Source organism: Buteo buteo, chromosome Z (genome assembly GCF_964188355.1).
Source record: "Buteo buteo chromosome Z, bButBut1.hap1.1, whole genome shotgun sequence".
Taxonomy (NCBI): domain Eukaryota; kingdom Metazoa; phylum Chordata; class Aves; order Accipitriformes; family Accipitridae; genus Buteo; species Buteo buteo.
In genome coordinates this window covers 66,981,772-66,991,726 of record NC_134204.1, presented here as the reverse complement: position 1 = coordinate 66,991,726, position 9,955 = coordinate 66,981,772, and the positions used below count along the sequence as shown (strand labels likewise).

Sequence of the window (9,955 nt, the reverse complement as noted above, 5' to 3'; positions counted from 1 at the left end):
AGACTGCATACTGTATGATGCTAGAGAAGACCAGGTGAATTGCTAGAAGAAAGATGTAAGTGAATCTGCGCTCCATGTGGTAAGCGAGGAGTTATACATTTCTGCAAATGAATGAAAATGATGTTACTGAGGTGTGCCTTATATACCAGCACACCACCAAATCCTTAGCATGAATACAGGACAATTATCAATGGGCTTAACTTACTAGACCACTGTTAAACGTCAGCAAAATCTTTCTTGGGATCTCTTTCTGGGTTCTCTTGGGAGCAACAGCACAGATTGCCTGTGGAGGTTTTTTGGCAAAAGTAATTAAATGTCTACTGAGACTAGGAAATGTACAGTTCGGGAAAAGTCGACTGAGCAAATGACTTCTTAAAGTCTCTTGCAGCTGTATGTTCTTTAATTCTTTGTTCTGCAAGTATTTCTAGGTGGTTCTGGAAAGATGCAAACTTTCCCTAAAAAATTATTTGGGTAAGCAATACTCAAGATCTGTCAGAAGCTCCAACGCTTACCCTTTGCATCCTCTCTCCTCCATGTTTATAATGACTGTAAATCAAGCTGTTAATAAACTTCAAAAGCCATTTTTAAGTTCTCAAATGAAAAAAAAATTCCTTTTACTTAAAATCTTAGACCCTCTGTGGCCTACAGGCTGCTCGCCCCTGATGGGACAACGCGAAAAGGGCCTAAACATCTCTTCTTTTGCGCAAGCGCTGTCACAGAGTCGACTACATCGTATTTGTAAGCCCACTGTTTAACATTTACAGGGCAGCTCCGGCAGCCGCCAAGGCCGAGTGGGGTTCCGATTTCCCGGCTTCCTACGCAGACAGGCGGGGAGCGCAGAGGCCCGAGCGCAGGCAGCAGCCGCTACCCTCCTCACCCCCCTGTGACTGCAGCGCCCGACGCGCGGCGCTACCCCCTCCAGATGCGGGGCCGGCACGGCGGGCGACAGCATTTGTGAGGAACGACCGCATGCGAGCAGCCTGACGTCGGAGGATGTTGGCGGCATTTCGGGGACCGGCGCCCAGCAGGGTATTGAAGAGAGCTCTATTTCCCGGCGGGCCGCGGCTGCGGTCTGCAGCTGACCCAGCCGCGCCCGGGCACGGGGCAGCCTCTCGAAGCCAGCCCTTCCCTTTGCCCCTGCCACGGAGAGCGGTAAAGCGCATCAGCTCACCGAGGCTGAAGGCGAGGGAGGCGAGCAGCTGAGGCGGAGGGGCTCACCGCCGCCTCCTCCGGACCGCATCTCCAAGTTTTCAGGGGAAGCGGCGCGGCTGGCGCGGCCGGGCACCGGCAAGTCGGCCAGACGCCCGCCGGTGCCCAGCGCGCCCCCAAGCGCCGTCCTCCCCGGCCGGAGCCCTTCCGGCGCTGCCGCCCGCCCGGCGCGGGATGACCGTTACCCACCCCGCCACCGCCGGGGAGGGAGCGGTCGGCAACGGGACCCACCGCCCGGCCCCGCCCCCTGGCGCTGCCACGCCCAGCGCCTCCCTCATTGGCTACCTCCTCTGCCCACCAGCGAGCCCTGCCCCCTCCCGAGGCCCGGCGCTCGCTTCTCGTCGCCCGAGTGGCCGGCGGGCCCTGTCAATCTCTCGCGCGAAGAGCCAGCGGCGCCGATCGCCCTGGCCTTGGCCCAGCGCTCCCCCTTTCCCCTCTCCGGGAGGCGTCGCCCACGCGCGCGCCCCCGCCGCATCCGGCCCGCCGCGGCTGCTGCTGCGGGAAGGGGCGGGCCCGCCGTGCCGCCGCCGTCTCTCCCCCTCGGACTGGACCCGCCTCGGAGCTCCCGCGGCACGGGCCGGGTCTAGGGCAGTGTCGAGTGCCCAGAGGTGAAGGGCTCGCCGCAGACTCTGCCGGCCGGACGCCGAGCCGGACTCTTCCCCCGTCGCACGCCGCAGCCGGCCCCTCTCCGCCCCGCTCCCCGCAGCGGCTCCTGCCGCCCCGCCAAGCCGGTAGGTAGCTGTCCCCGGCCGCCTTTCGGAGGGGCGTGGGTCGCGGCGGCCGCAGCACCCCCTTCGGCCGAGGCCTTTAACCGGCTGCCTCCCCCCCCCCCCTTCCTCCGGTAGCCCCGGGCAGGCAGAGCCTCCCCGCTACGTGCGGGCGCGCGCGGCGGCGGGCGCAGGTGGCGGTCGGAGCGGGGCGGGGCGGGGCGGCTCGTCTGGGGCGGGCCGGGGGGGTCGGAGGGAGCGTCTGTCGTGGGGCCGTTGCGGGTCGGCGCTGCGCCCCTCTCCGCCGGCTGGGAGGCGGGCGGGAGCGCGGGCCGCGGCGGCGCCGGCGGCGCGGGGCGAGGGGAGGCGAGGCGAGGCGAGGCGGCGCGACCCGCGGCCGGCGGCGGAAGGGCCCTCGCTCTCCTGCGGCTTCTCTGCTGGGTGGCGAGGGCGGTCGCGGGGAGGGCTCCGGCTGCCCCCTCTCCTGAAGAAGCGTGGCTCGCGGCTCGCTCGGTCGCCTGGCCGGTCGCCGGTTGCGGTGCTGCTGGCGGCGGTTACAGACCGAGTGTGAGCTGCCGTTGTAGGAACAAGCGAGTAAGTTCGCTTTCCTGTTCTGTAGAAGCAGGGTGCTGGAGTGCGCTTGTGCTGGCTTGGTTAGCGGATTAGAGGCGGACTGAGCTGCCGGTGCTTTTTAAAGTTAGTTAGTTTATTTAGTTATTTTAAAGTTATTTACAAACACACTCTGATTAGAGTGGTTTTAAGTTTGGTTCTTTAAAATCCCTAAGACTGGTGTTTCGGGGGATTTGCTCTGGAACTTTTTCCAGCGCTTATTTTCAGGCTTCTCTTGTTGACTTTGCTGGTGAACCCTTAATGGGTGTTAAAGTGATGTCCTGTGTGTAAAAGGAGTTGAAATATAATGGAAATTTTTTCTTTCCTTAATGCATTTTGTATGTAAGATCTTTTGCAAGTACAGAAGTAGTTATAGATATATACTGTGTAAAATTATCCTTTATTTTGTGTGTTCTTAAGTGTGTTAAGTGAACCAGACTTAAGCGTATTAAGTGTTGCTACTTGAGCTATGACTGCTTGTAGGGATAAACAACTTCTTTGCACTATAGACTCACACTTTTTCTGAACGCTAATAAATGTCTAGCAGATGCATTTTATCCTGACCTGCATTGGGATGTTAAAATCCACAGTGTAAGTAATGCAATTTTCTTTTTAGAGAGAAAAGATGAGACAGAGGTTTCTTTGCTAACTCTGTCTTAGGAGATGTCTTCTACTGACTTCAACATCCTTTTGTCTTCATGTTTCAACAAGTGAAACAGTGTTTGCAATGGAAATAAGTGGTATGTTATTGTGCTGGCCTGAAATAGAGAAATTACCTGGCAAATGGCACACTAGCTCATCAGCTGAGAATGGCTTTCAGCTAATGAAATGAATCTTTTTGTCTTGCTACTGTACTTTTGAATCAAATAGATGCATTTGCTTATAACATGTAAATGAATTTCAGAATCTGGAATACTGGTTCTGGTACCATGATACATTGCGTTTTCTGTAGGCTTTCTACCTGCATGATCAAGGTAAAGATATTCAAGGTTGGTTAGGAGATTCAACCAGTTTGTCTGGAAGACTTGCAGGCCCTGTCTTAATAATCTTTCTGAAGTTGTTCTTCCCTAACAAAAAAAAAAGTCACTGAACCTGCAAAAGAGTTTTTTTCTTATCCAGTTTGCTTACATACAATTAGCAAGACTAAATTTACTTCCTGTGGTAATTTTTCACTTCTTACTAGTCTCATAACTAGGTTAAATACATTTTTAAAGCTGATGCAGTGTATCAAAACTTAGTGTCCCAACTACATCCACAAAGTGTGTCCTATGAAAATAGGATTGTTTATGCTTCAGTAGTGACTATGCTAAGTTCTTCTGTGATTAGAAGAATCGAAGTTACATGTATGTGTAACATCGTCACTTTTGTCTTAGAATTTTATTTTAATATTAGGAAGTCTGCTGGTGTTTAAGATGAGTTTAGTTTAGTTATGACTTTCAGACAACAATAGGTCAAACGTGAGGAAGAGGAGAGTGGCAGTAGTTACTTTTCTTCAGCATCCTGTAATTACAAAACCAACTTTCTAAAGAACAAAGTACCAATCAGCTGTATTAACTATCTCTATCTAACTTTTCTTAATAAGTCATACCACCTAAACAGTTTTTTTCACTCTGTTGTTGTATTGGCTTTGTGTGGCAAGGTTTTGGTAGCGGGGGTGGGGTTACAGGGTTGGCTTCTGTGGGAAGCTGCTGGAAGCTTCCACTGTGTTTGACAGAGCCAATGCCAGCCGGCTCTTAAGATGGACCCGCTGCTGGCCAAGGCTGAGCCCATGAGTGCTGGTGGTAGTGCCTCTGTGATAATATTTTTAAGAAGGGGAAAAAAAAGTTGGGACAGATGGAAAATGGCAGCCAGAGAGAGGAGTGAGAACATGTAAGAGAAACAGTCCTGCAGACCTGCAGGTCAGTGAAGAAGGAGGGGAGGGGATGCTCCAGGTGCCGGAGCGGAGATTCCCCTGCAGCCCGTGGTGAAGACCATGGTGAGGCAGGCTGTCCCCTTGCAGTCCGTGGAGGTCCACGGTGGAGCAGATATCCACCTGCAGCCCGTGGAGGACCCCATGCCGGAGCAGGTGGGTGCCCAAAGGAGGCTGTGACCCCGTGGGAAGCCCGCACTGGAGCAGGCTCCCGGCAGGACCTGTGGCCTTGTGGAGAGAGGAGCCCACGGAGCAGGTTTTCTGGCATGACTTGTGACCCTGTGGGGGACCCAGGCTGGAGCAGTGTGCTCCTGAAGGACTGCAGCCCGTAGAAAGGACCCACGCTGGAGCAGTTTGTGAAGAACTGCAGCCCGTGGGAAGGGCTCATGTTGGAGAGGTTCGTGGACGACTGTCTCCCATGGGAGGCAGCCCACGCCAGAGCACGGGGAGAGTGAGGAGTCCTCCCCCTGAGGAGGAAGGAGCAGCAGAGACAACATGTGATGAACTGATGCCAACCCCCATTCCCTGTCCCCCTGGTGGGGAGGAGGTAAAGAATTCTGGAGTACAGTTAAGCCTGGGAAGGAGGGAGGGGTGAGGGGAAGGTGGTTGGTTTGGTTTTATTTGGTTTTATTTCTCATTACCCTACTCTGGTTGATTGGTAATCAATTGAGTTAATTTTCCCAAAGTTGAGTCTGTTTTGCCTGTGATGGTAATTGGTTGAGTGATCTCTCCCTGTCCTTATCTTGACCCACTAGCCCTTTGTTATATTTTTCTCTCCCCTGTCCAGCTGAGGAGGGGGGATTGATAGAAGGGCTTTGGCGGGCACCTGGCATTCAGCCAGGGTCAACCTGTCACAGTTGTAAACAAAAGATACAGCTACTTCTTGTTCCTTAGGTTTTCTTTTTATTGTTAACTGATTGTTTTGGAATGACATACACAAAAGTAATAATGCGATTAAAGGCACACACAAACCACAGGAAGAACAAAGTTATAAAGGATTTTGGGGTGCTGCTTCTTCACAGTTTAAGCTCAGTGATTCAACTGAAAACTAATTGCAAGAGTTTTCAGTCAATCCTATGTACCCCACCCACAGTTGTTATGAGCAAAAGAGTTGACATAGTGCTTGGGGGAAGAGTGGGACAATGTTTTTCAGCAGCGGAGTATGGTTAGATGATCTTAAACTGATCATGATACCTGGGGCTTATTTAGCGATGAAAACGGCATGGTATGTTCCCAAGGAGTGACTAATGTACCCTGACAGAGTAGGCAAAAGCCAAAGAATTGTAACATGTTGTTTGCTTTGCTTCTGGGGCTTTAACATTCTTCCAAAAGTGTTTTGAGACTTCTATACAATTGTTTTCCCTGATCTATTATAAGGTAAAAAAGTAACTTTTATCTAATTGTTGTATACTTTCAGGCAATCCTTAATTTGAGGTTTTTTTTTTTGCTATGCAGGCATTTTAATGCTTCCTCAATGCTGCTGCAGAACCAGTGCAGTGAAATCAAGCCTTCTGCTGAGCTTGTTTTTCTGAGCGTAGTTCTGAGTAGCCTCCTAGACATTGTCACTGGGGTTCTAGGGATTTGTGGGCCACAGCTGAAATAGTTCAGTGAAGAAAAATGTGTGTTTTTAAGCAAAACAGTTGCATAAATAAAAGCAGTCTAGTAAGAAAGTAGTTAAAAGCTAGGCTGATGGTCACAGTTAAAAGGCAGTGACTGGAACACCGCCTGTCCCTCACGGTGACCTTAGGTAAGCCACTTACAATTTAATGGCTCCCTTCAGCATAGGGAGAATGTAGAAGAGGAGACATTAGACGCCAGTCTATGCTGTAGAATTGGTTTGAATTTTGGTTACTTAGCTTTTTGAAAGCAGTACTTTCAAAGGAAGTTCTGAAACTCTTGGTAAGTAGTAAAGTACTCCGCTATGTTAAAAAAATACAGATGAATTTATCTTGATCAGATTTGGCTCACTTGTTACATTTAGGTCTAGTGTTTGATAGATATGTTCATTACCTTAAATGAGAGAGTAGGAGGATGCTTTCTAAGAAAAGGTGCAGAGAATATTTGTAAATATTAAATATGCAGCACTTTTTAGAATGTTACAAATGTGTTTACCAGTGTGTTCTCCTAGGATGTTTATTGAACTGCATTGTCCTTCATCTGTTGCATAGAGCATTTTTGTTTGAACATGCTTCACTGTTGTTACCCCGATCTACTTTTCTCTCTCTCTTGTTTATTCCTTTATCTGGTGTTTTTGAGTATATCTACATGTAAAAGGTGAGCATACGTTTTAGGAAAGCTTTTTAGTAGAAGATAGGTAATATCTACTTGTGGCTGTTCAAAGAGGTGTCTTATACAAAATAAGTCTACCCTGTAGGTATGGAAAGATGACAATTTTTTTTTGCTATTTTTGTGTCTAGTATCCTATTGTTGCCTTGTGCAGTGGTGTTAGGAATGGGAGGAGACATATTGATCAGTCAGAACTGTCTTTGCGGAAATGTTTACTCAGATAACTGTAGGTCACAGAAGTTCATGACAGACACAGGTAAGACTTGCATACTTCAAGTAGGTTTAGTACTTAATCTGACTTTGTGTAGAACATTAGTAATGTAATTACAACAGTGTTTTCCTATGTTTTATGATCTTCCCTGTAAGCTTACTAGCCTGTGTAACTTTTAACATACCAAGACTTTTTTTAATAACTGTTTTACTTAACTAAAATCTGTTAGTAATTTAATGTCATTTTCCTGGATGTAATTGCCTTCGTGGGAATTTATACTCTTCATCAACCACATGTTTAAATTACGTTATTTTCGATTAAGACAGGATGTGGACTATAACAATGGAGGATAACGTCCTCTTCAGTAGTACAAAAACACAGAGGTGTTTTATGACAAGCGGGGCTTAGATTCCAGTTTAAAGTATGTGTGTTGTCACGCTTTCTTATAGTCTCTGTGTTTATTCACTGAGTAGCTCTTGAGGTGCCGTGCTCTTTATTCAGTAAGCCATGTACAATAACAGAAAGTAGGTGGAACAGTTTCAAACAGAAGCATAGTTAATGGTGATGTTTGGTGGCAGTTAGCCTATGGAGGTCATTAAAGAACAAGGGGTTTTAAGAGGTGCACTAAACCTACTGTGAAACAGCAGTCACTGAAATTACGTCACAGGCTGTGGGGAAGGTAGTCCTCTCTACTATCAGGTATTTCTTTCTCTTCCCTGTTCCTGGCTGTGAACTTTTGTACCTCCACTCTTGCTCTGCATCTGTCTCTTGTATCCTCCACTGAGTTGATTCGGCTTCTGTTCAGTAGCAAATTACTGCTGAGTATGTGAACTTTCTACTAGGTTAGTGAATCTAATGGCGTTATAAAGGTGTTTGAGTGCTGAGGCTGGTCTAAAGTGAGCAACAGGAGCAGCAGGTACCTGTGGCCAGATGCAGTAGGAGAAAACAGTAATCATGCTGACCCATTAGATTGTCTGATTGCGTTTTTCAAAACAAAATTTCAGACTTAGGTTGTATTGTAGCCTTAAAACTTATTTTTAGTTCAGTTTGTTGGGCTTGAAGTGTTAATTACCTAGTAAATGTTTATCTGTTACGTTCAGAAGGCTGCATGGGCTGTATTTTTGTAGAAAAATAGTGTTGTGCTTCAGAAGTACGGGTTTCTTGGCAGATAACCTTTGTGATGCTAGGACTTGTGATTTAGTCCAGTGTAGGACACACCTTTGCACCCTAGAAGAAAGTACTACTAAAAAATTGCATTGTTATGTATAGAAAAATCTCTTGGGTACCTTTCTGTATTTAGGCCACTAGACATTTTCCATTTTAGGAATGAAGTAGCTTGCATTTCTGTATGTAAAGACATGAAAGACTTTTCATGTTTCAGCAGCTTTTTAATGTAATGATATAAAGCAATCTTACAAAGGTTCAGTGTGCTTTAGAGGAGTTCCACTAGCTTAAAATGAAGTACGTAATTAATTTCAGATATTATCGATACTGTTGATGTCAGTTTAAATGTAGATAATGTCCATATAAATACAGGTATCTGTAGTAGTCTTGGGAAGATGAAGTAATATTGTAGAGATTGCAGTCAGGGTCATGATTGCTCTAAGGGTCGTGGGAGACATGTTTCACTCTAACCTTGACCTTGTGCCTTGCAAACAGTGGCTTCTAAGAAGGTCAGTATAAAACATTCTTCCTTTCTCTTTCTGTGAAGATTGCCTCAAACAATTGCTACTTACTCATTTCTTACAGTATTCCAGGAGCAGGTTGCTCAATATATCAGGTTATGAAAGTTTTTACTTCTAACATTTGCTGACAGTAGGCTGAGACATCTCTAAATCTGGAGGGATAACAAATGATGAAACTTGAATTTACAGGTAACAGGAAACAGGCAGAGAAGAATTTTACCAACAGATAACAGCAAGACAGAATGGCTAAATTTACTCTTGAGCTTTTGCCAGACTGAGAGATGAATGTCTTTGCCTTCCAGAAATGCTCTTTTAACCTTTGCTTTTAATTTTCTGACTTTGAGCTCTAAGTAGAAACTGTTGATTGTACTTGGAATTTTCTTCTAGGGGAAAAAAAAATATTTTTTAAGCAAATAAGGTATTTTTGATCTGCAGTTCTCTCATCTGCTGCCTATACAATTGTGGAACTTATTGGCCAGTTTTAACCAAGCTTAGATTTTTATGCCCCTGAAGATATGTTCCTATAAGCTTCATAAAAAACAGTTTAGAGTAGATATTTGTTAACTATTCACAGTGAAGGAAGGATGTTATCTGTGCTGTCGTAGTAGCTTGAGAGCTGTTCAGCTTGCAACTTGTAGTACTGGGCAAGCAACAGTACATCTCTCTTCTTCACTGAGTGAGAAGTGAAGGTAAAGAGTTTTACTGTGGGAAGAAACTAGGGGTTTTGCAAAAGAGAGCTCAAGTGTAATAGGGTGAGGCCTGGGAACACATGGATGATATCCAACAAGCTGCAGTTACTGCAGTGAGGCTGTGTGGGTGTTGAACACTAATCTGTAAAGAGCTAAGCTTAGCTAACGTTGCTTTTGAGGAATACTTTGCTTAGTCTGAATCTGTCTTAATCTCCCTAAGTAGTAAATTAAGCATTTACCACACAGTGCCCACATCAAGATACTGTTGTTTTCTTATTTTAGTGCATGATAATTTTGTTTTAAATTAAAATTGCTGTAGTTAGTTACCATCGGACCTTGGCAAAACTGATGTCAGTAGCATACAGGTTATTTTGTTCTCAGAACTTTTCATTTACACCAGATGATTTCATATTCAGTACTGTTTGGTTTTGTGTAAAACTTCGGGAGACTTGTTTTTTCCGCGGAGTTTCATAGGAAGTCATTGGTTTAAGTATGTTTTATATTAGATGACTAATGATGAATTTAAGATCTTAACTGTGGCTTTTTTTTCTATAAATGTGTCACTACATATCTTATGTGTTCAGTACGAAGGTGGTGTGATTCAAATTGGTGTGGTGTCTGAGGCTTTTTTATCTATAACATTTTATTCC

General features: G+C 46.2%; 1 protein-coding gene across 6 annotated transcripts in view; it reads left to right on the top strand.

Annotated features, from left to right (window-relative positions):
* Positions 1-1,636: 1,636 nt before the first annotated feature.
* The window catches only part of CSNK1G3 (casein kinase 1 gamma 3), an 88,241-nt gene continuing 79,922 nt past the window's right edge, over positions 1,637-9,955 (top strand). For 3 of the 6 annotated variants that reach the window (XM_075021821.1, XM_075021824.1, XM_075021823.1), the window contains exon 1: positions 1,638-1,940. The gene's annotated coding sequence lies outside the window, so the exon portion shown is untranslated. Of the gene's footprint in view, positions 1,941-9,955 lie in introns of all 6 variants that reach the window. The other 3 variants (XM_075021827.1, XM_075021826.1, XM_075021829.1) reach the window with 2 other exon arrangements.